General features: G+C 40.8%; 8 non-coding genes across 8 annotated transcripts; all 8 read right to left on the bottom strand.

Annotated features, from left to right (window-relative positions):
- Window positions 1-2553: 2553 nt before the first annotated feature.
- Window positions 2554-2625, bottom strand: TRNAH-GUG (transfer RNA histidin (anticodon GUG)). The gene has a single exon. It is a non-coding gene; the product is annotated as a tRNA-His (tRNA).
- A 1281-nt stretch (window positions 2626-3906) lies between these two features.
- On the bottom strand, window positions 3907-3988 carry TRNAS-AGA (transfer RNA serine (anticodon AGA)). The gene has a single exon. It is a non-coding gene; the product is annotated as a tRNA-Ser (tRNA).
- A 3937-nt stretch (window positions 3989-7925) lies between these two features.
- On the bottom strand, window positions 7926-8007 carry TRNAS-AGA (transfer RNA serine (anticodon AGA)). The gene has a single exon. It is a non-coding gene; the product is annotated as a tRNA-Ser (tRNA).
- Window positions 8008-10591: 2584 nt separating this feature from the next.
- On the bottom strand, window positions 10592-10663 carry TRNAH-GUG (transfer RNA histidin (anticodon GUG)). Its single transcript has one exon. It is a non-coding gene; the product is annotated as a tRNA-His (tRNA).
- Window positions 10664-11944: 1281 nt separating this feature from the next.
- TRNAS-AGA (transfer RNA serine (anticodon AGA)) lies at window positions 11945-12026 on the bottom strand. The gene has a single exon. It is a non-coding gene; the product is annotated as a tRNA-Ser (tRNA).
- Window positions 12027-14617: 2591 nt separating this feature from the next.
- On the bottom strand, window positions 14618-14689 carry TRNAH-GUG (transfer RNA histidin (anticodon GUG)). The gene has a single exon. It is a non-coding gene; the product is annotated as a tRNA-His (tRNA).
- A 1281-nt stretch (window positions 14690-15970) lies between these two features.
- Window positions 15971-16052, bottom strand: TRNAS-AGA (transfer RNA serine (anticodon AGA)). The gene has a single exon. It is a non-coding gene; the product is annotated as a tRNA-Ser (tRNA).
- A 4718-nt stretch (window positions 16053-20770) lies between these two features.
- TRNAH-GUG (transfer RNA histidin (anticodon GUG)) lies at window positions 20771-20842 on the bottom strand. The gene has a single exon. It is a non-coding gene; the product is annotated as a tRNA-His (tRNA).
- Window positions 20843-26184: the final 5342 nt, after the last annotated feature.

Below are 26184 nucleotides of genomic sequence, written 5' to 3'. Positions count from 1 at the left end.
GTTTTGAAGTTTTCCCACATCAAAGTACTGATATTCTGCAATGCGCTTTTTAAAAACAATGTTTTTTTCATCATGCACGTTCTGTCCTAAAAACAAAAATTGCATGAGTATATCTCTGGATCTGTAAAAGGATACGCTTGCATTCAAACTCTCTTGTGGCACTCAAGTTTTTTGGACCCTGTTGCACTCTGTTTTTGCGCTGCTTTTAGTCTACGACCCATATTACAGAAGTCAACCATCTCTGAGTATTTGGGACTCCTTTGTAAGTGCCTTATCTTTAATCCTTGAAAAGCTCTATAATAAAGGGGTCTGTCAAAGATTGCTTGAATGGAAGATAAAAGAAGGCCCACTTGTCTCACCAAATGCAGTAGAGAAACCTGATGTTTTACTCATGTTATCCTTAGTTCAGTTTTTGTTAGACCTGGCATCCTTAAGGTGGCCTACCAGCAACCTTTTTGCTTTTCACCTCACGTTTTGCTGTATCTTTATGTTGGCCTTAGGACTCTAATCACTTTATCACTACTGTGAGAAAGTGGCTCTGTATATACTGTTCCCAAATAGGTACAGTGTGCACAGAGTCCCCAGTCCCCAGAGGTTTGGCAGAGGCTAAAGTTAGATATAACCTTACTCTCTAAAGTGGTAGCTTGCCGAGCAGTAAGGCAGTATCAGAGTACAGTGTAAAACATTTGTTGTACACACTCAGTCAGCAAATGGTCTCACACACTCAAGAACTGAACTCTAGGCCATTGGTTTGCATAAAAAAGATATTGTTGTTTTATTTTAGAACCAACAATAAGTATCAAAAGATACTTTCTCAGAATGAGATGCTTTAGTTAAATACTTTGCAATAGGCAATTGACTTTTACAGGTCATAGTTACAGTTTATTGCAACAGGCAACACAATTTGAATCACAATAATACATTGAGCTCAATGGGAATTTTAAGTTATATGCAATTAATTACTTTCAGGATTACTTTTCTAAATCCAGGACTGGATCCTAGATTCAGTCCTGGGACAGTTCTTGGAAACAAGTGAGTAAATTTGTTTTAGTTACTGTTGTGATTTTTAAGCAATATTTTGCTATTTTAAAAGTTGACACTTAGAAACTTTTGCTGATCAAATTACCAATGTTATCCTATGGAAGGAAATTCACTTAGCAGGTAAGTGGGGTTATGGTTACTTTTTCTAGGTCAGTGTTGGATCCTAGATCTAGCACTACTGTACCACCTGTAAGCAGTTGAGAAACTACGTTTAAGTTAATCAGGCGATTTTTAAGGAATATTTACATGTTTGCAAAATCGACACTTAGAAGAAATTTCACAGAAAAACAGTCAATGGTTTCCTATGGAAGAAAATTCAAGTTACGGGTAAAGTACGTTCTCGTTACTTTTGTAATCCAGTGCTGGGCTCCTAGGCTCAGTACTGGGACATCTATCTAAAACAGGTAAACAATTACGTTTTCACAGTTGGTACGATTTTTAAAGTATATTTGTAAGTTTCAAAAATCGACACTTAGAAAATTTTCAGCAAAAAGCAGGCAATGATATCCCATGGAAGGAAATTCGAGTTACTGGTAAGTACGGTTAAAATTAATTTTCAGGGTCAGTACTGAGCTCCAAGATGAAGCACTGAGGTCTCTCCTGATAACAGGTGAGTAAATCAGAATTCGTTGTTCGGCTGATTTTAGATGAATATTTTAAAGTTCTAAAACTCCACACCACTTAGAAGAATTTCCAAGTGAAACCACTCAATGTTAGCCTATGGAAGAAAAGTGAGTTATCGGCTTTTAGGTAAGTACTCGACTGGCAGAGTTATGGTTCTGGGCATAGACTCAGGGGTCTCCCAGGAGAGTCCCAGCGTACTTGCCAAGCCTTAAACTCCCCTTTTATTACATATAATTTACACCTAAGGTAGGCCCTAGGTAGTCCTAGGTGCATGATGCTATGTAAGTAAAAAATAAGATATGTACTTTGGTGGTTCGCGTGTCCTGTAAGTACCAAACAGTCTATTTCATTTTTCACTACTGTGAGGTCTACCCCTCTCATAGGTTAGCTCTGTGTATTCCCCTATACTTTTTATTTGGTAATTCCATATCGGAGAGGAGTAGTTTAATTTATTTATTGAAAATCCTACTTACTGGTGAGGTTGGATTTAACTTTACTATTTTAGAAATGCCACTTTTAGAGAGTGAACATTTCTCTGCACTTACTGCTCTATTTGCCTGAAACCTGGCCCCAATACACGTCTGGATTGGGCTGGGTGACAGCAACATTTGTGCCTTCCCTCTAGAGAGCCACAACACAGGTCACTCAACTGCACCTGGGGGGTGAGCTCCGCTCCCCCTCCACCCCCAATAGGTTTAAGAACGATAATTTATGTAAGTAAATACATTATAGCTACAGCTTATAATCATGCGAGTTTAAATCATTTGTTGTTAGATGGTTTAAATATTTGAAAGGATCTGTTTATAATAGACATTTTACAAAAACCACTGGTACATTTGCTAATTCTGTAAAATTAACACCCAACTGCCGTGACATTGCCAACCACAATGCCGTGACTCGGATTCGAACCAAGGATGCTGCGGCCACAACGCAGAGTACTAACCACTATACGATCACGGCGAGCTACTTGGGCTCAATGATGTACAGTGACATGGAGAATTTATAATTCGGAACACTCAGGGCTGTTCCTGTGATAGGCTGGATGTATTCATTGCTTCCTCATTCCTCATTCAGAGGCTGCGTCTCCTCAGTGGTTGATAGGCTGAAACCGTTTCCTGGCCGCCTGCTTGTGAAATGCCAGGAGTCAAAGATCACACATTACACTTGCTGACCTGTGATGGGACACCAATGCAGAGAAACCCACCTGGCACAGACCTTCTATTCTGTCTATTAGACCTGCATCTTCCCTGCACCTTTCAAGCCATTTGTATGTGAAGCAAGAAAGAGTTAGAGAGTGATCCATCTACAGTTTTATAGGGAGGATGTCGCCGTGAGCTCATCCCAGCTAATCACACGAACAGCAGAAAAGCAAGATAAATACACAGTTGAGGGGTGGGCTGCATGGTTATGTTTTTGAGTAAATATTGAAACTGACCTCAGTGGCTCATTAGCAGAGCTGCGGCTAATGACTGGTGCCAAATCATGATGAAGCAAGCACCATGGCTCGTAGGGGACCCACAACACGCTTTTCTTAGCTCACTGAATTAAAGTATAAACTTCCGCCGTGTGTGAGTGGTAAAGGCTTGTTAATATGGTTCCTTTTCCAATTCAAGTCTGAGAACAAGAGGCAGGAACCACGTGGCTTCGGAAGCTCAGGAAAGTAGCCACCAACCACAGAGAAAGAGAGAACTGGCAGTATGAGAGGTGGAGAAAACAGAAGCGGGAGCAAGGAGCTCAAATGAGATTGATGGCGTTTAAATAGAGCGCGTAAAGGAACAGTTACACAGCTAAGAAATGGGAAAGACAGACTAGGGAAAAAAACACAGAAAGAGCCTGTAGATGAAATTCTCTTCCTGGGACAGCAGGTTAAGAGAAATTACACATGGGGAGGTTAAGCATGTAACACGGGGGAGAATAAAAAAGAAAATGCAGTTTTATGAAGTGTGTTTGCCAATCCAGCCAGCACTTTTGTTCTATTTCTCTCTTTGCGTCTTTTATTGGTAAAGTAACTTTCAAGTGCATGCGCAGGTATGAATGAGAGAGCAACGGTATAATAATTTGAAGCGTTTACACCAGTGCTAAAGTAGGAATGAGGTGTAGCAAAGACATGAAAGAGGTAGCGATAACAAATATGTGGAGAGGCAATAGTGACACAAAAATAAGCCACCTATTTATAAAACTGAAATGGAAGAAATACTAAAGGTTAACTTCTGAAATTGTAGCCGATAATGAAAAGATTCTCGTTGTTGGCAGGATTCGAACCTGCGTGGGGATACCCCAATGGATTTCTAGTCCATCGCCTTAACCACTCGGCCACAACAACTTGCTGTAAGCTGCCTGCAAATATTTTGTTTGAAAGTTTTGAAGTTTTCCCACATCAAAGTACTGATATTCTGCAATGCGCTTTTTAAAAACAATGTTTTTTTCATCATGCACGTTCTGTCCTAAAAACAAAAATTGCATGAGTATATCTCTGGATCTGTCAAAGGATACGCTTGCATTCAAACTCTCTTGTGGCACTCAATTTTTTGGACCCTGTTGCACTCTGTTTTTGCGCTTCTTTTAGTCTACGACCCATATTACAGAAGTCAAACATCTCTGAGTATTTGGGACTCCTTTGTAAGTGCCTTATCTTTAATCCTTGAAAAGCTCTATAATAAAGGGGTCTGTCAAAGATTGCTTGAATGGAAGATAAAAGAAGGCCCACTTGTCTCACCAAATGCAGTAGAGAAACCTGATGTTTTACTCATGTTATCTTTAGTTCAGTTTTTGTTAGACCTGGCATCCTTAAGGTGGCCTACCAGAAACCTTTTTGCTTTTCACCTCACGTTTTGCTGTATCTTTATGTTGGCCTTAGGACTCTAATCACTTTATCAATACTGTGAGAAAGTGGCTCTGTATATACTGTTCCCAAATAGGTACAGTGTGCACAGAGTCCCCAGTCCTCAGAGGTTTGGCAGAGGCTAAAGTTAGATATAACCTTACTCTCTAAAGTGGTAGCTTGCCGAGCAGTAAGGCAGTATCAGAGTACAGTGTAAAACATTTGTTGTACACACTCAGTCAGCAAATGGTCTCACACACTCAAGAACTGAACTCTAGGCCATTGGTTTGCATAAAAAAGATGTTGTTTTATTTGAGAACCAACAATAGGTATCAAAATATACTTTCTCAGAATGAGATGCTTTAGTTAAATACTTTGCAATAGGCAATTGACTTTTGCAGGTCATAGTTACAGTTTATTACAATAGGCAACACAATTTGAATCACAATAATACATTGAGCTCAATGGGAATTTTAAGTTATATGCAATTAATTACTTTCAGGATTACTTTTCTAAATCCAGGACTGGATCCTAGATTCAGTCCTGGGACAGTTCTTGGAAACAAGTGAGTAAATTCGTTTTAGTTACTGTTGTGATTTTTAAGCAATATTTTGCAATTTTAAAAGTTGACACTTAGAAACTTTTGCTGATCAAATTACCAATGTTATCCTATGGAAGGAAATTCACTTAGCAGGTAAGTGGGGTTATGGTTACTTTTTCTAGGTCAGTGTTGGATCCTAGATCCAGCACTACTGTACCACCTGTAAGCAGTTGAGAAACTACGTTTAAGTTATACAGGCGATTTTTAAGGAATATTTACATGTTTTCAAAATCGACACTTAGAAGAAATTTCACAGAAAAACAGTCAATGGTTTCCTATGGAAGAAAATTCAAGTTACGGGTAAAGTACGTTCTCGTTACTTTTGTAATCCAGTGCTGGGCTCCTAGGCTCAGTACTGGGACATCTATCTAAAACAGGTAAACAATTACGTTTTCACAGTTGGTACGATTTTTAAAGTATATTTGTAAGTTTCAAAAATCGACACTTAGAAAATTTTCAGCAAAAAGCAGGCAATGATATCCCATGGAAGGAAATTCGAGTTACTGGTAAGTACGGTTAAAATTACTTTTCAGGGTCAGTACTGAGCTCCAAGATGAAGCACTGAGGTCTCTCCTGATAACAGGTGAGTAAATCAGAATTCGTTGTTCGGCTGATTTTAGATGAATATTTTAAAGTTCCAAAACTCCACACCACTTAGAAGAATTTCCAAGTGAAACCACTCAATGTTAGCCTATGGAAGAAAAGTGAGTTATCGGCTTTTAGGTAAGTACTCGACTGGCAGAGTTATGGTTCTGGGCATAGACTCAGGGGTCTCCCAGGGGAGTCCCAGCCTACTTGCCCAGCCTTAAACTCCCCTTTTATTACATATCATTTACACCTAAGGTAGGCCCTAGGTAGTCCTAGGTGCATGATGCTATGTAAGTAAAAAATAAGATATGTACTTTGGTGGTTCGCGTGTCCTGTAAGTACCAAACAGTCTATTTCATTTTTCACTACTGTGAGGTCTACCCCTCTCATAGGTTAGCTCTGTGTATTCCCCTATACTTTTTATTTGGTAATTCCATATCGGAGAGGAGTAGCTTTATTTATTTATTGAAAATCCTACTTACTGGTGAGGTTGGATTTAACTTTACTATTTTAGAAATGCCACTTTTAGAGAGTGAACATTTCTCTGCACTTACTGCTCTATTTGCCTGAAACCTGGCCCCAATACACGTCTGGATTGGGCTGGGTGACAGCAAAATGTGTGCCTTCCCTCTAGAGAGCCACAACACAGGTCACTCAACTGCACCTGGGGAGTGATCTCCGCTCCCCCTCCACCCCCAATAGGTTCAAGAACGATAATTTATGTAAGTAAATACATTATAGCAACAGCTTATAATCATGCGAGTTTAAATCATTTGTTGTTAGATGGTTTAAATATTTGAAAGGATCTGTTTATAATAGACATTTTACAAAAACCACTGGTACATTTGCTAATTCTGTAAAATTAACACCCAACTGCCGTGACATTGCCAACCACAATGCCGGGACTCGGATTCGAACCGAGGTTACTGCGGCCACAACGGAGAGTACTAACCACCATACGATCACGGCGAGCTACTTGGGCTCAATGATGTATAGTGACATGGAGAATTTATAATTCGGAACACTCAGGGCTGTTCCTGTGATAGGCTGGATGTATTCATTGCTTCCTCATTCCTCATTCAGAGGCTGCGTCTCCTCAGTGGTTGATAGGCTGAAACCGTTTCCTGGCCGCCTGCTTGTGAAATGCCAGGAGTCAAAGATCACACATTACACTTGCTGACCTGTGATGGGACACCAATGCAGAGAAACCCACCTGGCACAGACCTTCTATTCTGTCTATTAGACCTGCATCTTCCCTGCACCTTTCAAGCCATTTGTATGTGAAGCAAGAAAGAGTTAGAGAGTGATCCATCTACACTTTTATAGGGAGGATGTCGCCGTGAGCTCCTCCCAGCTAATCACACGAACAGCAGAAAAGCAAGATAAATACACAGTTGAGGGGTGGGCTGCATGGTTATGTTTTTGAGTAAATATTGAAACTGACCTCAGTGGCTCATTAGCAGAGCTGCGGCTAATGACTGGTGCCAAATCATGATGAAGCAAGCACCATGGCTCGTAGGGGACCCACAACACGCTTTTCTTAGCTCACTGAATTAAAGTATAAACTTCCACCGTGTGTGAGTGGTAAAGGCTTGTTAATATGGTTCCTTTTCCAATTCAAGTCTGAGAACAAGAGGCAGGAACCACGTGGCTTCGGAAGCTCAGGAAAGTAGCCACCAACCACAGAGAAAGAGAGAACTGGCAGTATGAGAGGTGGAGAAAACAGAAGCGGGAGCAAGGAGCTCAAATGAGATTGATGGCGTTTAAATAGAGCGCGTAAAGGAACAGTTACACAGCTAAGAAATGGGAAAGACAGACTAGGGAAAAAAACACAGAAAGAGCCTGTAGATGAAATTCTCTTCCTGGGACAGCAGGTTAAGAGAAATTACACATGGGGAGGTGAAGCATGTAACACGGGGGAGAATAAAAAAGAAAATGCAGTTTTATGAAGTGTGTTTGCCAATCCAGCCAGCACTTTTGTTCTATTTCTCTCTTTGCGTCTTTTATTGGTAAAGTAACTTTCAAGTGCATGCGCAGGTATGAATGAGAGAGCAACGGTATAATAATTTGAAGCGTTTACACCAGTGCTAAAGTAGGAATGAGGTGTAGCAAAGACATGAAAGAGGTAGCGATAACAAATATGTGGAGAGGCAATAGTGACACAAAAATAAGCCACCTATTTATAAAACTGAAATGGAAGAAATACTAAAGGTTAACTTCTGAAATTGTAGCCGATAATAAAAAGATTCTCGTTGTTGGCAGGATTCGAACCTGCGCGGGGATACCCCAATGTATTTCTAGTCCATCGCCTTAACCACTCGGCCACAACAACTTGCTGTAAGCTGCCTGCAAATATTTTGTTTGAAAGTTTTGAAGTTTTCCCACATCAAAGTACTGATATTCTGCAATGCGCTTTTTAAAAACAATGATTTTTTCATCATGCACGTTCTGTCCTAAAAACAAAAATTGCATGAGTATATCTCTGGATCTGTAAAAGGATACGCTTGCATTCAAACTCTCTTGTGGCACTCAATTTTTTGGACCCTGTTGCACTCTGTTTTTGCGCTTCTTTTAGTCTACGACCCATATTACAGAAGTCAAACATCTCTGAGTATTTGGGACTCCTTTGTAAGTGCCTTATCTTTAATCCTTGAAAAGCTCTATAATAAAGGGGTCTGTCAAAGATTGCTTGAATGGAAGATAAAAGAAGGCCCACTTGTCTCACCAAATGCAGTAGAGAAACCTGATGTTTTAATCATGTTATCCTTAGTTCAGTTTTTGTTAGACCTGGCATCCTTAAGGTGGCCTACCAGCAACCTTTTTGCTTTTCACCTCACGTTTTGCTGTATCTTTATGTTGGCCTTAGGACTCTAATCACTTTATCACTACTGTGAGAAAGTGGCTCTGTATATACTGTTCCCAAATAGGTACAGTGTGCACAGAGTCCCCAGTCCTCAGAGGTTTGGCAGAGGCTAAAGTTAGATATAACCTTACTCTCTAAAGTGGTAGCTTGCCGAGCAGTAAGGCAGTATCAGAGTACAGTGTAAAACATTTGTTGTACACACTCAGTCAGCAAATGGTCTCACACACTCAAGAACTGAACTCTAGGCCATTGGTTTGCATAAAAAAGATGTTGTTTTATTTGAGAACCAGCAATAGGTATCAAAATATACTTTCTCAGAATGAGATGCTTTAGTTAAATACTTTGCAATAGGCAATTGACTTTTGCAGGTCATAGTTACAGTTTATTACAATAGGCAACACAATTTGAATCACAATAATACATTGAGCTCAATGGGAATTTTAAGTTATATGCAATTAATTACTTTCAGGATTACTTTTCTAAATCCAGGACTGGATCCTAGATTCAGTCCTGGGACAGTTCTTGGAAACAAGTGAGTAAATTCGTTTTAGTTACTGTTGTGATTTTTAAGCAATATTTTGCAATTTTAAAAGTTGACACTTAGAAACTTTTGCTGATCAAATTACCAATGTTATCCTATGGAAGGAAATTCACTTAGCAGGTAAGTGGGGTTATGGTTACTTTTTCTAGGTCAGTGTTGGATCCTAGATCCAGCACTACTGTACCACCTGTAAGCAGTTGAGAAACTACGTTTAAGTTATACAGGCGATTTTTAAGGAATATTTACATGTTTGCAAAATCGACACTTAGAAGAAATTTCACAGAAAAACAGTCAATGGTTTCCTATGGAAGAAAATTCAAGTTACGGGTAAAGTACGTTCTCGTTACTTTTGTAATCCAGTGCTGGGCTCCTAGGCTCAGTACTGGGACATCTATCTAAAACAGGTAAACAATTACGTTTTCACAGTTGGTACGATTTTTAAAGTATATTTGTAAGTTTCAAAAATCGACACTTAGAAAATTTTCAGCAAAAAGCAGGCAATGATATCCCATGGAAGGAAATTCGAGTTACTGGTAAGTACGGTTAAAATTACTTTTCAGGGTCAGTACTGAGCTCCAAGATGAAGCACTGAGGTCTCTCCTGATAACAGGTGAGTAAATCAGAATTCGTTGTTCGGCTGATTTTAGATGAATATTTTAAAGTTCCAAAACTCCACACCACTTAGAAGAATTTCCAAGTGAAACCACTCAATGTTAGCCTATGGAAGAAAAGTGAGTTATCGGCTTTTATGTAAGTACTCGACTGGCAGAGTTATGGTTCTGGGCATTGACTCAGGGGTCTCCCAGGGGAGTCCCAGCCTACTTGCCAAGCCTTAAACTCCCCTTTTATTACATATAATTTACACCTAAGGTAGGCCCTAGGTAGTCCTAGGTGCATGATGCTCTGTAAGTAAAAAATAAGATATGTACTTTGGTGGTTCGCGTGTCCTGTAAGTACCAAACAGTCTATTTCATTTTTCACTACTGTGAGGTCTACCCCTCTCATAGGTTAGCTCTGTGTATTCCCCTATACTTTTTATTTGGTAATTCCATATCGGAGAGGAGTAGCTTTATTTATTTATTGAAAATCCTACTTACTGGTGAGGTTGGATTTAACTTTACTATTTTAGAAATGCCACTTTTAGAGAGTGAACATTTCTCTGCACTTACTGCTCTATTTGCCTGAAACCTGGCCCCAATACACGTCTGGATTGGGCTGGGTGACAGCAAAATTTGTGCCTTCCCTCTAGAGAGCCACATCACAGGTCACTCAACTGCACCTGGGGGGTGAGCTCCGCTCCCCCTCCACCCCCAATAGGTTCAAGAACGATAATTTATGTAAGTAAATACATTATAGCTACAGCTTATAATCATGCGAGTTTAAATCATTTGTTGTTAGATGGTTTAAATATTTGAAAGGATCTGTTTATAATAGACATTTTACAAAAACCACTGGTACATTTGCTAATTCTGTAAAATTAACACCCAACTGCCGTGACATTGCCAACCACAATGCCGTGACTCGGATTCGAACCGAGGTTGCTGCGGCCACAACACAGAGTACTAACCACTATACGATCACGGCGAGCTACTTGGGCTCAATGATGTACAGTGACATGGAGAATTTATAATTCGGAACACTCAGGGCTGTTCCTGTGATAGGCTGGATGTATTCATTGCTTCCTCATTCCTTATTCAGAGGCTGCGTCTCCTCAGTGGTTGATAGGCTGAAACCGTTTCCTGGCCGCCTGCTCGTGAAATGCCAGGAGTCAAAGATCACACATTACACTTGCTGACCTGTGATGGGACACCAATGCAGAGAAACCCACCTGGCACAGACCTTCTATTCTGTCTGTTAGACCTGCATCTTCCCTGCACCTTTCAAGCCATTTGTATGTGAAGCAAGAAAGAGTTAGAGAGTGATCCATCTACACTTTTATAGGGAGGATGTCGCCGTGAGCTCATCCCAGCTAATCACACGAACAGCAGAAAAGCAAGATAAATACACAGTTGAGGGGTGGGCTGCATGGTTATGTTTTTGAGTAAATATTGAAACTGACCTCAGTGGCTCATTAGCAGAGCTGCGGCTAATGACTGGTGCCAAATCATGATGAAGCAAGCACCATGGCTCGTAGGGGACCCACAACACGCTTTTCTTAGCTCACTGAATTAAAGTATAAACTTCCGCAGTGTGTGAGTGGTAAAGGCTTGTTAATATGGTTCCTTTTCCAATTCAAGTCTGAGAACAAGAGGCAGGAACCACGTGGCTTCGGAAGCTCAGGAAAGTAGCCACCAACCACAGAGAAAGAGAGAACTGGCAGTATGAGAGGTGGAGAAAACAGAAGCGGGAGCAAGGAGCTCAAATGAGATTGATGGCGTTTAAATAGAGCGCGTAAAGGAACAGTTACACAGCTAAGAAATGGGAAAGACAGACTAGGGAAAAAAACACAGAAAGAGCCTGTAGATGAAATTCTCTTCCTGGGACAGCAGGTTAAGAGAAATTACACATGGGGAGGTTAAGCATGTAACACGGGGGAGAATAAAAAAGAAAATGCAGTTTTATGAAGTGTGTTTGCCAATCCAGCCAGCACTTTTGTTCTATTTCTCTCTTTGCGTCTTTTATTGGTAAAGTAACTTTCAAGTGCATGCGCAGGTATGAATGAGAGAGCAACGGTATAATAATTTAAAGCGTTTACACCAGTGCTAAAGTAGGAATGAGGTGTAGCAAAGACATGAAAGAGGTAGCGATAACAAATATGTGGAGAGGCAATAGTGACACAAAAATAATCCACCTATTTATAAAACTGAAATGGAAGAAATACTAAAGGTTAACTTCTGAAATTGTAGCCGATAATAAAAAGATTCTCGTTGTTGGCAGGATTCGAACCTGCGCGGGGATACCCCAATGGATTTCTAGTCCATCGCCTTAACCACTCGGCCACAACAACTTGCTGTAAGCTGCCTGCAAATATTTTGTTTGAAAGTTTTGAAGTTTTCCCACATCAAAGTACTGATATTCTGCAATGCGCTTTTTAAAAACAATGTTTTTTTCATCATGCACGTTCTGTCCTAAAAACAAAAATTGCATGAGTATATCTCTGGATCTGTAAAAGGATACGCTTGCATTCAAACTCTCTTGTGGCACTCAAGTTTTTTGGACCCTGTTGCACTCTGTTTTTGCGCTGCTTTTAGTCTACGACCCATATTACAGAAGTCAACCATCTCTGAGTATTTGGGACTCCTTTGTAAGTGCCTTATCTTTAATCCTTGAAAAGCTCTATAATAAAGGGGTCTGTCAAAGATTGCTTGAATGGAAGATAAAAGAAGGCCCACTTGTCTCACCAAATGCAGTAGAGAAACCTGATGTTTTACTCATGTTATCCTTAGTTCAGTTTTTGTTAGACCTGGCATCCTTAAGGTGGCCTACCAGCAACCTTTTTGCTTTTCACCTCACGTTTTGCTGTATCCTTATGTTGGCCTTAGGACTTTAATCACTTTATCACTACTGTGAGAAAGTGGCTCTGTATATACTGTTCCCAAATAGGTACAGTGTGCACAGAGTCCCCAGTCCCCAGAGGTTTGGCAGAGGCTAAAGTTAGATATAACCTTACTCTCTAAAGTGGTAGCTTGCCGAGCAGTAAGGCAGTATCAGAGTACAGTGTAAAACATTTGTTGTACACACTCAGTCAGCAAATGGTCTCACACACTCAAGAACTGAACTCTAGGCCATTGGTTTGCATAAAAAAGATATTGTTGTTTTATTTTAGAACCAACAATAGGTATCAAAATATACTTTCTCAGAATGAGATGCTTTAGTTAAATACTTTGCAATAGGCAATTGACTTTTGCAGGTCATAGTTACAGTTTATTGCAACAGGCAACACAATTTGAATCACAATAATACATTGAGCTCAATGGGAATTTTAAGTTATATGCAATTATTACTTTCAGGATTACTTTTCTAAATCCAGGACTGGATCCTAGATTCAGTCCTGGGACAGTTCTTGGAAACAAGTGAGTAAATTTGTTTTAGTTACTGTTGTGATTTTCAAGCAATATTTTGCTATTTTAAAAGTTGACACTTAGAAACTTTTGCTGATCAAATTACCAATGTTATCCTATGGAAGGAAATTCACTTAGCAGGTAAGTGGGGTTATGGTTACTTTTTCTAGGTCAGTGTTGGATCCTAGATCCAGCACTACTGTACCACCTGTAAGCAGTTGAGAAACTGCGTTTAAGTTATACAGGCGATTTTTAAGGAATATTTACATGTTTGCAAAATCGACACTTAGAAGAAATTTCACAGAAAAACAGTCAATGGTTTCCTATGGAAGAAAATTCAAGTTACGGGTAAAGTACGTTCTCGTTACTTTTGTAATCCAGTGCTGGGCTCCTAGGCTCAGTACTGGGACATCTATCTAAAACAGGTAAACAATTACGTTTTCACAGTTGGTACGATTTTTAAAGAATATTTATTTGTAAGTTTCAAAAATCGACACTTAGAAAATTTTCTGCGAAAAGCAGGCAATGATATCCCATGGAAGGAAATTCGAGTTACTGGTAAGTACGGTTAAAATTACTTTTCAGGGTCAGTACTGAGCTCCAAGATGCAGCACTGAGGTCTCTCCTGATAACAGGTGAGTAAATCAGAATTCGTTGTTCGGCTGATTTTAGATGAATATTTTAAAGTTCCAAAACTCCACACCACTTAGAAGAATTTCCAAGTGAAACTACTCAATGTTAGCCTATGGAAGAAAAGTGAGTTATCGGCTTTTAGGTAAGTACTCGACTGGCAGAGTTATGGTTCTGGGCATAGACTCAGGGGTCTCCCAGGGGAGTCCCAGCCTACTTGCCAAGCCTTAAACTCCCCTTTTATTACATATAATTTACACCTAAGGTAGGCCCTAGGTAGTCCTAGGTGCATGATGCTATGTAAGTCAAAAATAAGATATGTACTTTGGTGGTTCGCGTGTCCTGTAAGTACCAAACAGTCTATTTCATTTTTCACTACTGTGAGGTCTACCCCTCTCATAGGTTAGCTCTGTGTATTCCCCTATACTTTTTATTTGGTAATTCCATATCGGAGAGGAGTAGCTTTATTTATTTATTGAAAATCCTACTTACTGGTGAGGTTGGATTTAACTTTACTATTTTAGAAATGCCACTTTTAGAGAGTGAACTTTTCTCTGCACTTACTGCTCTATTTGCCTGAAACCTGGCCCCAATACACGTCTGGATTGGGCTGGGTGACAGCAAAATTTGTGCCTTCCCTCTAGAGAGCCACAACACAGGTCACTCAACTGCACCTGGGGGGTGAGCTCCGCTCCCCCTCCACCCCCAATAGGTTCAAGAACGATAATTTATGTAAGTAAATACATTATAGCTACAGCTTATAATCATGCGAGTTTAAATCATTTGTTGTTAGATGGTTTAAATATTTGAAAGGATCTGTTTTTAATAGACATTTTACAAAAACCAATGGTACATTTGCTAATTCTGTAAAATTAACACCTAACTGCCGTGACATTGCCAACCACAATGCCGTGACTCGGATTCGAACCGAGGTTGCTGCGGCCACAACGCAGAGTACTAACCACTATACGATCACGGCGAGCTACTTGGGCTCAACGACATACAGTGACATGGAGAATTTATAATTCGGAACACTCAGGGCTGTTCCTGTGATAGGCTGGATGTATTCATTGCTTCCTCATTCCTCATTCAGAGGCTGCGTCTCCTCAGTGGTTGATAGGCTGAAACCGTTTCCTGGCCGCCTGCTTGTGAAATGCCAGGAGTCAAAGATCACACATTACACTTGCGGACCTATGATGGGACACCAATGCAGAGAAACCCACCTGGCACAGACCTTCTATTCTGTCTATTAGACCTGCATCTTCCCTGCACCTTTCAAGCCATTTGTATGTGAAGCAAGAAAGAGTTAGAGAGTGATCCATCTACACTTTTATAGGGAGGATGTCGCCGTGAGCTCCTCCCAGCTAATCACACGAACAGCAGAAAAGCAAGATAAATACACAGTTGAGGGGTGGGCTGCATGGTTATGTTTTTGAGTAAATATTGAAACTGACCTCAGTGGCTCATTAACAGAGCTGCGGCTAATGACTGGTGCCAAATCATGATGAAGCAAGCACCATGGCTCGTAGGGGACCCACAACACGCTTTTCTTAGCTCACTGAATTAAAGTATAAACTTCCGCCGTGTGTGAGTGGTAAAGGCTTGTTAATATGGTTCCTTTTCCAATTCAAGTCTGAGAACAAGAGGCAGGAACCACGTGGCTTCGGAAGCTCAGGAAAGTAGCCACCAACCACAGAGAAAGAGAGAACTGGCAGTATGAGAGGTGGAGAAAACAGAAGCGGGAGCAAGGAGCTCAAATGAGATTGATGGCGTTTAAATAGAGCGCGTAAAGGAACAGTTACACAGCTAAGAAATGGGAAAGACAGACTAGGGAAAAAAACACAGAAAGAGCCTGTAGATGAAATTCTCTTCCTGGGACAGCAGGTTAGGAGAAATTACACATGGGGAGGTGAAGCATGTAACACGGGGGAGAATAAAAAAGAAAATGCAGTTTTATGAAGTGTGTTTGCCAATCCAGCCAGCACTTTTGTTCTATTTCTCTCTTTGCGTCTTTTATTGGTAAAGTAACTTTCAAGTGCATGCGCAGGTATGAATGAGAGAGCAACGGTATAATAATTTGAAGCGTTTACACCAGTGCTAAAGTAGGAATGAGGTGTAGCAAAGACATGAAAGAGGTAGCGATAACAAATATGTGGAGAGGCAATAGTGACACAAAAATAAGCCACCTATTTATAAAACTGAAATGGAAGAAATACTAAAGGTTAACTTCTGAAATTGTAGACGATAATAAAAAGATTCTCATTGTTGGCAGGATTCGAACCTGCGCGGGGATACCCCAATGGATTTCTAGTCCATCGCCTTAACCACTCGGCCACAACAACTTGCTGTAAGCTGCCTGCAAATATTTTGTTTGAAAGTTTTGAAGTTTTCCCACATCAAAGTACTGATATTCTGCAATGCGCTTTTTAAAAACAATGATTTTTTCATCAAGCACGTTCTGTCCTAAAAACAAAAATTGCATGAGTATATCTCTGGATCTGTAAAAGGATACGCTTGCATTCAAACTCTCTTGTGGCACTCAATTTTTTGGACCCTGTTGCACTCTGTTTTTGCGCTTCTGTTAGTCTACGACCCATATTACAGAAGTCAAACATCTCTGAGTATTTGGGACTCCTTTGTAAGTGCCTTATCTTTAATCCTTGAAAAGCTCTATAATAAAGGGGTCTGTCAAAGATTGCTTGAATGGAAGATAAAAGAAGGCCCACTTGTCTCACCAAATGCAGTAGAGAAACCTGATGTTTTACTCATGTTATCCTTAGTTCAGTTTTTGTTAGACCTGGCATCCTTAAGGTGGCCTACCAGCAACCTTTTTGCTTTTCACCTCACGTTTTGCTGTATCTTTATGTTGGCCTTAGGACTCTAATCACTTTATCACTACTGTGAGAAAGTGGCTCTGTATATACTGTTCCCAAATAGGTACAGTGTGCACAGAGTCCCCAGTCCCCAGAGGTTTGGCAGAGGCTAAAGTTAGATATAACCTTACTCTCTAAAGTGGTAGCTTGCCGAGCAGTAAGGCAGTATCAGAGTACAGTGTAAAACATTTGTTGTACACACTCAGTCAGCAAATGGTCTCACACACTCAAGAACTGAACTCTAGGCCATTGGTTTGCATAAAAAAGATATTGTTGTTTTATTTTAGAACCAACAATAGGTATCAAAATATACTTTCTCAGAATGAGATGCTTTAGTTAAATACTTTGCAATAGGCAATTGACTTTTGCAGGTCATAGTTACAGTTTATTGCAATAGGCAACACAATTTGAATCACAATAATACATTGAGCTCAATGGGAATTTTAAGTTATATGCAATTAATTACTTTCAGGATTACTTTTCTAAATCCAGGACTGGATCCTAGATTCAGTCCTGGGACAGTTCTTGGAAACAAGTGAGTAAATTCGTTTTAGTTACTGTTGTGATTTTTAAGCAATATTTTGCTATTTTAAAAGTTGACACTTAGAAACTTTTGCTGATCAAATTACCAATGTTATCCTATGGAAGGAAATTCACTTAGCAGGTAAGTGGGGTTATGGTTACTTTTTCTAGGTCAGTGTCTGATCCTAGATCCAGCACTACTGTACCACCTGTAAGCAGTTGAGAAACTACGTTTAAGTTATACAGGCGATTTTTAAGGAATATTTACATGTTTGCAAAATCGACACTTAGAAGAAATTTCACAGAAAAACAGTCAATGGTTTCCTATGGAAGAAAATTGAAGTTACGGGTAAAGTACGTTCTCGTTACTTTTGTAGTCCAGTGCTGGGCTCCTAGGCTCAGTACTGGGACATCTATCTAAAACAGGTAAACAATTACGTTTTCACAGTTGGTACGATTTTTAAAGAATATTTGTAAGTTTCAAAAATCGACACTTAGAAAATTTTCAGCGAAAAGCAGGCAATGATATCCCATGGAAGGAAATTCGAGTTACTGGTAAGTACGGTTAAAATTACTTTTCAGGGTCAGTACTGAGCTCCAAGATGCAGCACTGAGGTCTCTCCTGATAACAGGTGAGTAAATCAGAATTCGTTGTTCGGCTGATTTTAGATGAATATTTTAAAGTTCCAAAACTCCACACCACTTAGAAGAATTTCCAAGTGAAACCACTCAATGTTAGCCTATGGAAGAAAAGTGAGTTATCGGCTTTTAGGTAAGTACTCGACTGGCAGAGTTATGGTTCTGGGCATAGACTCAGGGGTCTCCCAGGGGAGTCCCAGCCTACTTGCCAAGCCTTAAACTCCCCTTTTATTACATATAATTTACACATAAGGTAGGCCCTAGGTAGTCCTAGGTGCATGATGCTATGTAAGTAAAAAATAAGATATGTACTTTGGTGGTTCGCGTGTCCTCTAAGTACCAAACAGTCTATTTCATTTTTCACTACTGTGAGGTCTACCCCTCTCATAGGTTAGCTCTGTGTATTCCCCTATACTTTTTATTTGGTAATTCCATATCGGAGAGGAGTAGCTTTATTTATTTATTGAAAATCCTACTTACTGGTGAGGTTGGATTTAACTTTACTATTTTAGAAATGCCACTTTTAGAGAGTGAACTTTTCTCTGCACTTACTGCTTTATTTGCCTGAAACCTGGCCCCAATACATGTCTGGATTGGGCTGGGTGACAGCAAAATTTGTGCCTTCCCTCTAGAGAGCCACAACACAGGTCACTCAACTGCACCTGGGGGGTGAGCGCCGCCCCACTCCACCCCCAATAGGTTCAAGAACGATAATTTATGTAAGTAAATACATTATAGCTACAGCTTATAATCATGCGAGTTTAAATCATTTGTTGTTAGATGGTTTAAATATTTGAAAGGATCTGTTTTTAATAGACATTTTACAAAAACCAATGGTACATTTGCTAATTCTGTAAAATTAACACCCAACTGCCATGACATTGCCAACCACAATGCCGTGACTCGGATTCGAACCGAGGTTGCTGCGGCCACAACGCAGAGTACTAACCACTATACGGTCACGGCGAGCTACTTGGGCTCAACGACATACAGTGACATGGAGAATTTATAATTCGGAACACTCAGGGCTGTTCCTGTGATAGGCTGGATGTATTCATTGCTTCCTCATTCCTCATTCAGAGGCTGCGTCTCCTCAGTGGTTGATAGTCTGAAACCGTTTCCTGGCCGCCTGCTTGTGAAATGCCAGGAGTCAAAGATCACACATTACACTTGCGGACCTGTGATGGGACACCAATGCAGAGAAACCCACCTGGCACAGACCTTCTATTCTGTCTATTAGACCTGCATCTTCCCTGCACCTTTCAAGCCATTTGTATGTGAAGCAAGAAAGAGTTAGAGAGTGATCCATCTACACTTTTATAGGGAGGATGTCGCCGTGAGCTCCTCCCAGCTAATCACACGAACAGCAGAAAAGCAAGATAAATACACAGTTGAGGGGTGGGCTGCATGGTTTTATGTTATATGCAATTAATTACTTTCAGGATTACTTTTCTAAATCCAGGACTGGATCCTAGATTCAGTCCTGGGACAGTTCTTGGAAACAAGTGAGTAAATTCGTTTTAGTTACTGTTGTGATTTTTAAGCAATATTTTGCTATTTTAAAAGTTGACACTTAGAAACTTTTGCTGATCAAATTACCAATGTTATCCTATGGAAGGAAATTCACTTAGCAGGTAAGTGGGGTTATGGTTACTTTTTCTAGGTCAGTGTTGGATCCTAGATCCAGCACTACTGTACCACCTGTAAGCAGTTGAGAAACTACGTTTAAGTTATACAGGCGATTTTTAAGGAATATTTACATGTTTGCAAAATCGACACTTTGAAGAAATTTCACAGAAAAACAGTCAATGGTTTCCTATGGAAGAAAATTCAAGTTACGGGTAAAGTACGTTCTCGTTACTTTTGTAATCCAGTGCTGGGCTCCTAGGCTCAGTACTGGAACATCTATCTAAAACAGGTAAACAATTACGTTTTCACAGTTGGTACGATTTTTAAAGAATATTTGTAAGTTTCAAAAATCGACACTTAGAAAATTTTCAGCAAAAAGCAGGCAATGATATCCCATGGAAGGAAATTCGAGTTACTGGTAAGTACGGTTAAAATTACTTTTCAGGGTCAGTACTGAGCTCCAAGATGCAGCACTGAGGTCTCTCCTGATAACAGGTGAGTAAATCAGAATTCGTTGTTCGGCTGATTTTAGATGAATATTTTAAAGTTCCAAAACTCCACACCACTTAGAAGAATTTCCAAGTGAAACCACTCAATGTTAGCCTATGGAAGAAAAGTGAGTTATCGGCTTTTAGGTAAGTACTCGACTGGCAGAGTTATGGTTCTGGGCATAGACTCAGGGGTCTCCCAGGGGAGTCCCAGCCTACTTGCCAAGCCTTAAACTCCCCTTTTATTACATATAATTTACACCTAAGGTAGGCCCTAGGTAGTCCTAGGTGCATGATGCTATGTAAGTAAAAAATAAGATATGTACTTTGGTGGTTCGCGTGTCCTGTAAGTACCAAACAGTCTATTTCATTTTTCACTACTGTGAGGTCTACCCCTCTCATAGGTTAGCTCTGTGTATTCCCCTATACTTTTTATTTGGTAATTCCATATCGGAGAGGAGTAGCTTTATTTATTTATTGAAAATCCTACTTACTGGTGAGGTTGGATTTAACTTTACTATTTTAGAAATGCCACTTTTAGAGAGTGAACATTTCTCTGCACTTACTGCTCTATTTGCCTGAAACCTGGCCCCAATACACGTCTGGATTGGGCTGGGTGACAGCAAAATTTGTGCCTTCCCTCTAGAGAGCCACAACACAGGTCACTCAACTGCACCTGGGGGGTGAGCTCCGCTCCCCCTCCACCCCCAATAGGTTCAAGAACGATAATTTATGTAAGTAAATACATTATAGCTACAGCTTATAATCATGCGAGTTTAAATCATTTGTTGTTAGATGGTTTAAATATTTGAAAGGATCTGTTTTTAATAGACATTTTACAAAAACCACTGGTACATTTGCTAATTCTGTAAAATTAACACCCAACTGCCGTGACATTGCCAACCACAATGCCGTGACTCGGATTCGAACCGAGGTTGCTGCGGCCACAACGCAGAATACTAACCACTATACGATCACGGCGAGCTACTTGGGCTCAACGACATATAGTGACATGGAGAATTTATAATTCGGAACACTCAGGGCTGTTCCTGTGATAGGCTGGATGTATTCATTGCTTCCTCATTCCTCATTCAGAGGCTGCGTCTCCTCAGTGGTTGATAGGCTGAAACCGTTTCCTGGCCGCCTGCTTGTGAAATGCCAGGAGTCAAAGATCACACATTACACTTGCGGACCTGTGATGGGACACCAATGCAGAGAAACCCACCTGGCACAGACCTTCTATTCTGTCTATTAGACCTGCATCTTCCCTGCACCTTTCAAGCCATTTGTATGTGAAGCAAGAAAGAGTTAGAGAGTAATCCATCTACACTTTTATAGGGAGGATGTCGCCGTGAGCTCCTCCCAGCTAATCACACGAACAGCAGAAAAGCAAGATAAATACACAGTTGAGGGGTGGGCTGCATGGTTATGTTTTTGAGTAAATATTGAAACTGACCTCAGTGGCTCATTAGCAGAGCTGCGGCTAATGACTGGTGCCAAATCATGATGAAGCAAGCACCATGGCTCGTAGGGGACCCACAACACGCTTTTCTTAGCTCACTGAATTAAAGTATAAACTTCCGCCGTGTGTGAGTGGTAAAGGCTTGTTAATATGGTTCCTTTTCCAATTCAAGTCTGACAACAAGAGGCAGGAACCACGTGGCTTCGGAAGCTCAGGAAAGTAGCCACCAACCACATAGAAAGAGAGAACTGGCAGTATGAGAGGTGGAGAAAACAGAAGCGGGAGCAAAGAGCTCAAATGAGATTGATGGCGTTTAAATAGAGCGCGTAAAGGAACAGTTACACAGCTAAGAAATGGGAAAGACAGACTAGGGAAAAAAACACAGAAAGAGCCTGTAGATGAAATTCTCTTCCTGGGACAGCAGGTTAAGAGAAATTACACATGGGGAGGTTAAGCATGTAACACGGGGGAGAATAAAAAAGAAAATGCAGTTTTATGAAGTGTGTTTGCCAATCCAGCCAGCACTTTTGTTCTATTTCTCTCTTTGTGTCTTTTATTGGTAAAGTAACTTTCAAGTGCATGCGCAGGTATGAATGAGAGAGCAACGGTATAATAATTTGAAGCGTTTACACCAGTGCTAAAGTAGGAATGAGGTGTAGCAAAGACATGAAAGAGGTAGCGATAACAAATATGTGGAGAGGCAATAGTGACACAAAAAAAAGCCACCTATTTATAAAACTGAAATGGAAGAAATACTAAAGGTTAACTTCTGAAATTGTAGCCGATAATAAAAAGATTCTCGTTGTTGTGTGGAAATATGGATTTTTATGATCAGTTATGTCCCCTATCTTGGACCCCAACGGTTTCATGTATAAATCATAAGTACATGTATGTTCCCTCCAGTTCCAGTTATGAAGACGCAAACACATGTGCGTCCACCGCCAACATGTCCTCTTTCAGATCCGCCATGAATGGGCCGGATATTCCATTCCTAAGTACGAAAGGCCACCGGCTTTATATGGTTCACTTATGCCATTTTACAGTCCAGGCAAGTAGGCCCTGATTCTGCCATCAAGCCTTTTCTTGCCTTCTGCCTCTGAAAGCTCCAGTCTGAGCTCGCATCTGTATCCATGAACTTTGTCCTCATTCTCTGCGCAGCTAACGGTGCCTGACATCAGCCTGTTGCCTGCCAAAAACTGTATTTCACCTTCGAAATTATCTGCTCCGCTCCCTACCCAATGCATTCCTGTCTAGTAATTTAAGTAAACATTCTTCCAGCTACCGAGCAAAAGGCCCGGCTTCTCTGTCTTTATGCAAGTAATTCATAGCCCTGTTCTATGGAAGATTTCTGCCCCCGCATCTAGTATAGACACTTAGACGCTTGTACACGCACTAATAGTCAGTATAGTCAGTATAGAATAAGATTCTACTCTAAGAGACTTCTCTTTTGGATAACACAGTTCTTTAAACATAGGATGTTAGATATGATTTGGGATTAGGTTGACTTGACCCTCCAGATTTCTGTCGCCACATGTAGAGCTAAATGTCAAGTCCCCTTCACCCCCTAGTTGCACGTCAATCACACGTCATGCTGCTGCGTGCGCATTTCTGCCAAGTATTTCTGCTGACATTGCGAAATTCTTTCATGGAACCACCCTATTATGACATCATACCTGATGATGTTCCCTAGTTACACCCAGTTACACCCACTTTTGCTACGCATGTATGTTTTATCTTTACTATCAATTGTTACGCCTCCTCCATTTGTTTCACTGTAATGCCTATTGTATAAAAATGATTACCTGTCAATAAAGTAACGTCTTCACTTCCTGAACCTTCGTGGTGATGGAATATGGAGCTCATCAATTTAAATTGATTTTGGAATAAAGCCCGTTCCGAACCTCTAATACCACGGATTCTGCCTCTTATTTTACTGAGCTATTGTTATAGATTTTCCGCATCAAATTAAGTTCCGGTAATTAAATTATTTACCACATAAATGGCGCCCGAACAGGGACACTTTCTCATCTCACGCGCTGGCGGTGCGTTGCAGGCCCGGTCTCCTGTCACAGCTGGACGGACAACAACGCGTACCCACAGGATTTCCTGTATCTCCCTCCTGCCGAGCGGGGGTAACTGAGGCTGCGATCAACACCCAGACGAGGCGTTGAGAAGTGCGAAGTATCCCGACCAGAGCCTAGCTGAGAGAGCAAGATCCGAGGTATACAGAGGCCCACCAGTTTCCGAAGTTTCCGAAGTTCCGAGTCGAGTCCAGTCCGGTTCAAGTTCAGTTCAGTTCCGAGGCCTTCCGTTCCGAGCTACCCGGTGAGTACCATTATCGGGGAGGCGTTCTGACGTGCACATAGGTTGTGCCGGTCAAGACGGGTTTGGGTACACAAATCCGGTCTGCACTGTTTCAGCAGTGTATCTGTACTGTTTAGCAGTATATCAAGTATGTCTAGTATATAATTCAGATTTACCTAGTTAGTATCGAGTATTATGCTTAGTGACTAGTTTCCCTAAAATGACCATCATTGTTTATTCATTAAATGTTAAATGTTAAAATGTTTTAAATATGTTCTGTATATTGTGGTGTGAATGACTGTTCATTATTGTGTTTTATGGTATTAAACGTGTTCAAAATTAGGTATCAGATCAGTTCTCAATATGCCGCTCTTTTCGAAATTAAGACAGATCAAAACTAGAAAAGGGGTACTCGAAGAAGCTGTTCCCATTCCTCCTAGGGACACTCCAGGGTACTTCATGTATCATAAACATGGCCTAGACGCCATATTATTTCTTGATCTATGGGTAGACTACACCAAGGAATTACCAGAAAGTCAGAGATGGCCCGCAGCGGGGACCTGGGAGGCAGATTGCATTGTGAAAGTAGAAGAAGAATTATTGAAAAGGAAAGCTAGACAGTCACAGAAAGATGCCATTGAATTATGGCGTAAAGAATCATATAGACGCACAGAAAAAGCGCTCAGACAGGAAGAGAAAAGTAAGGAGAATTCAAATAAAGTTCGAGAAAGTGTATTAATTGAAGAAGGTACTCGAGTAAAGTCAGAACAAACAGACAGACAAAGAAATGCCCTTGTGAATGGTATGTATCCTCTTCTGGCCGAAGGATTACCTAAGGCTACTCCGGAAATACCAAAAGACTTGCCACCCCCATTGTTTCCGATAAAAGTACATCCCAAAGGGCATCCCAGATCCGCAGAAGATGTTTTTCTTTCCTCTTATTTAGACGACGCAGCTCCCGAGTATGCTAATGCTGCGCCACATAGACCGTCTGCCGAGGGGGTTCAACGCCAAGACCCTCCTCCGTCTGTACCTCTGCAACAGCAAACCCCGACACAAGTTCCGGCAAGCACATCTGTTTCTACATCTGCATCCACACCTATGGTTGCCATATCCCGTTCAACGAATCTTTTCACATCCAGCACCCCAGGTGGTGCTACCGGAGGTGCATCAAGCATTTTTTCTACGCCACCCAGAACAAATAAACTTTCCTTTCAAGAATTAGCCCACCAACGTACACCCAAACTAGTAACTCCCAACACGCTCAAGGAACTTCTAATAGATTGTAGATATGACCCTGTGCCCGGAAAAGGGGACGAAATGATGCTGGCATCGTTACGTATCCGACGAGCTGCAATATACTTAGGGAAGCTACCAGGAATGACTGCACATTTAGAAAATATATATCATTTTGTTCAGTCAGGGCGAGACCCTGAGAGTATTAACAGAGCCATGGAGTACCAAAAAGTGGAAATCCAGGGGGAACTGTTACGTTTCCTCATAAACTGTGTGATCAGAAATCAAGATCAACCAGGGGTAAGTCCGGAAGAAATGCAAATTCTTACCACATGGGGTAAGAATATTTCAGAGGGGAGACACGATAAACGATCATGTATAGTAGCTATGAGCCGAAAGATCCGCAAAGAAATAGAACGAATACACGAGGAAAGATTAGCAGTAGACGAACCTGAACAAACCGAGGACGAGGAAGAATTAGAACTGCCCACAGGACAGTTAGAAACCATGGCCTATGTAGGTAGAGGAAGATCTTGCAATAATACCAGATGCTTTACTGATCCGATATGTCCGATACGTCCAGATAATAACAGAAAATTCCAAACTCCTATAATAAATATAAGGTCCCCCGAACATTCATTCCAAGCCGCAGACAAATTACTCCGAGAACGAAGGGGTTATCATATACTCGATTCTATGGACGAACAAGAATTAGCCAGGTCAGCCATACACTGGGTTGATAGTCCTGGAAAATATGGTGATGATACACTAGCGCATACGTTTTTGAACCTCGCCCCAGATGAACAGCGTTTAGCTGGTATCTATATGATTCAACAACTCCTTATATTATATAAAAGCCAACACTCCGATCCTGGCCCCTTACCAGATATATTGACTGAATTACTCACGAATAAATGGAGAGGTTCCGGTACTAAGTTAATTAGAGAAATACTAGAATCTAGAAGGCAGTACATTCTTTTTGTATGTCCTGAACATGTCTCACTGCCCATCAAGGAAAGAACGACGTATTACATGGATAGACAAAATCCCTTACGAGAAGTGCACCCGATAAAGGGTGATGACAATGAGTTTAAACGTGTGTTTGTATACATACCCATATCCAAAATAGAACTATTAGAAATGAAGAAAGTGGTACCCAGTCATGACAAAGACCCAGCGGGTTTCCACCGTGAAATTAAAGATATGTTACTCATGGGAGAATATACCTACCCCGACATTATGACAATATTGAAGGTATTAATGCCTGCGGGCATTTACGAAAAACTCAAGGAAAAGGATTGGGAGGTGGGAGACCAGAAGA

This window comes from Triturus cristatus, chromosome 12, assembly GCF_964204655.1.
Source record: "Triturus cristatus chromosome 12, aTriCri1.1, whole genome shotgun sequence".
In the NCBI taxonomy this organism is placed as follows: Eukaryota; Metazoa; Chordata; class Amphibia; order Caudata; family Salamandridae; genus Triturus; species Triturus cristatus.
The sequence above is the reverse complement of the archived record's forward strand: the minus strand, read 5'-3'. Positions and strand labels throughout refer to the sequence as shown.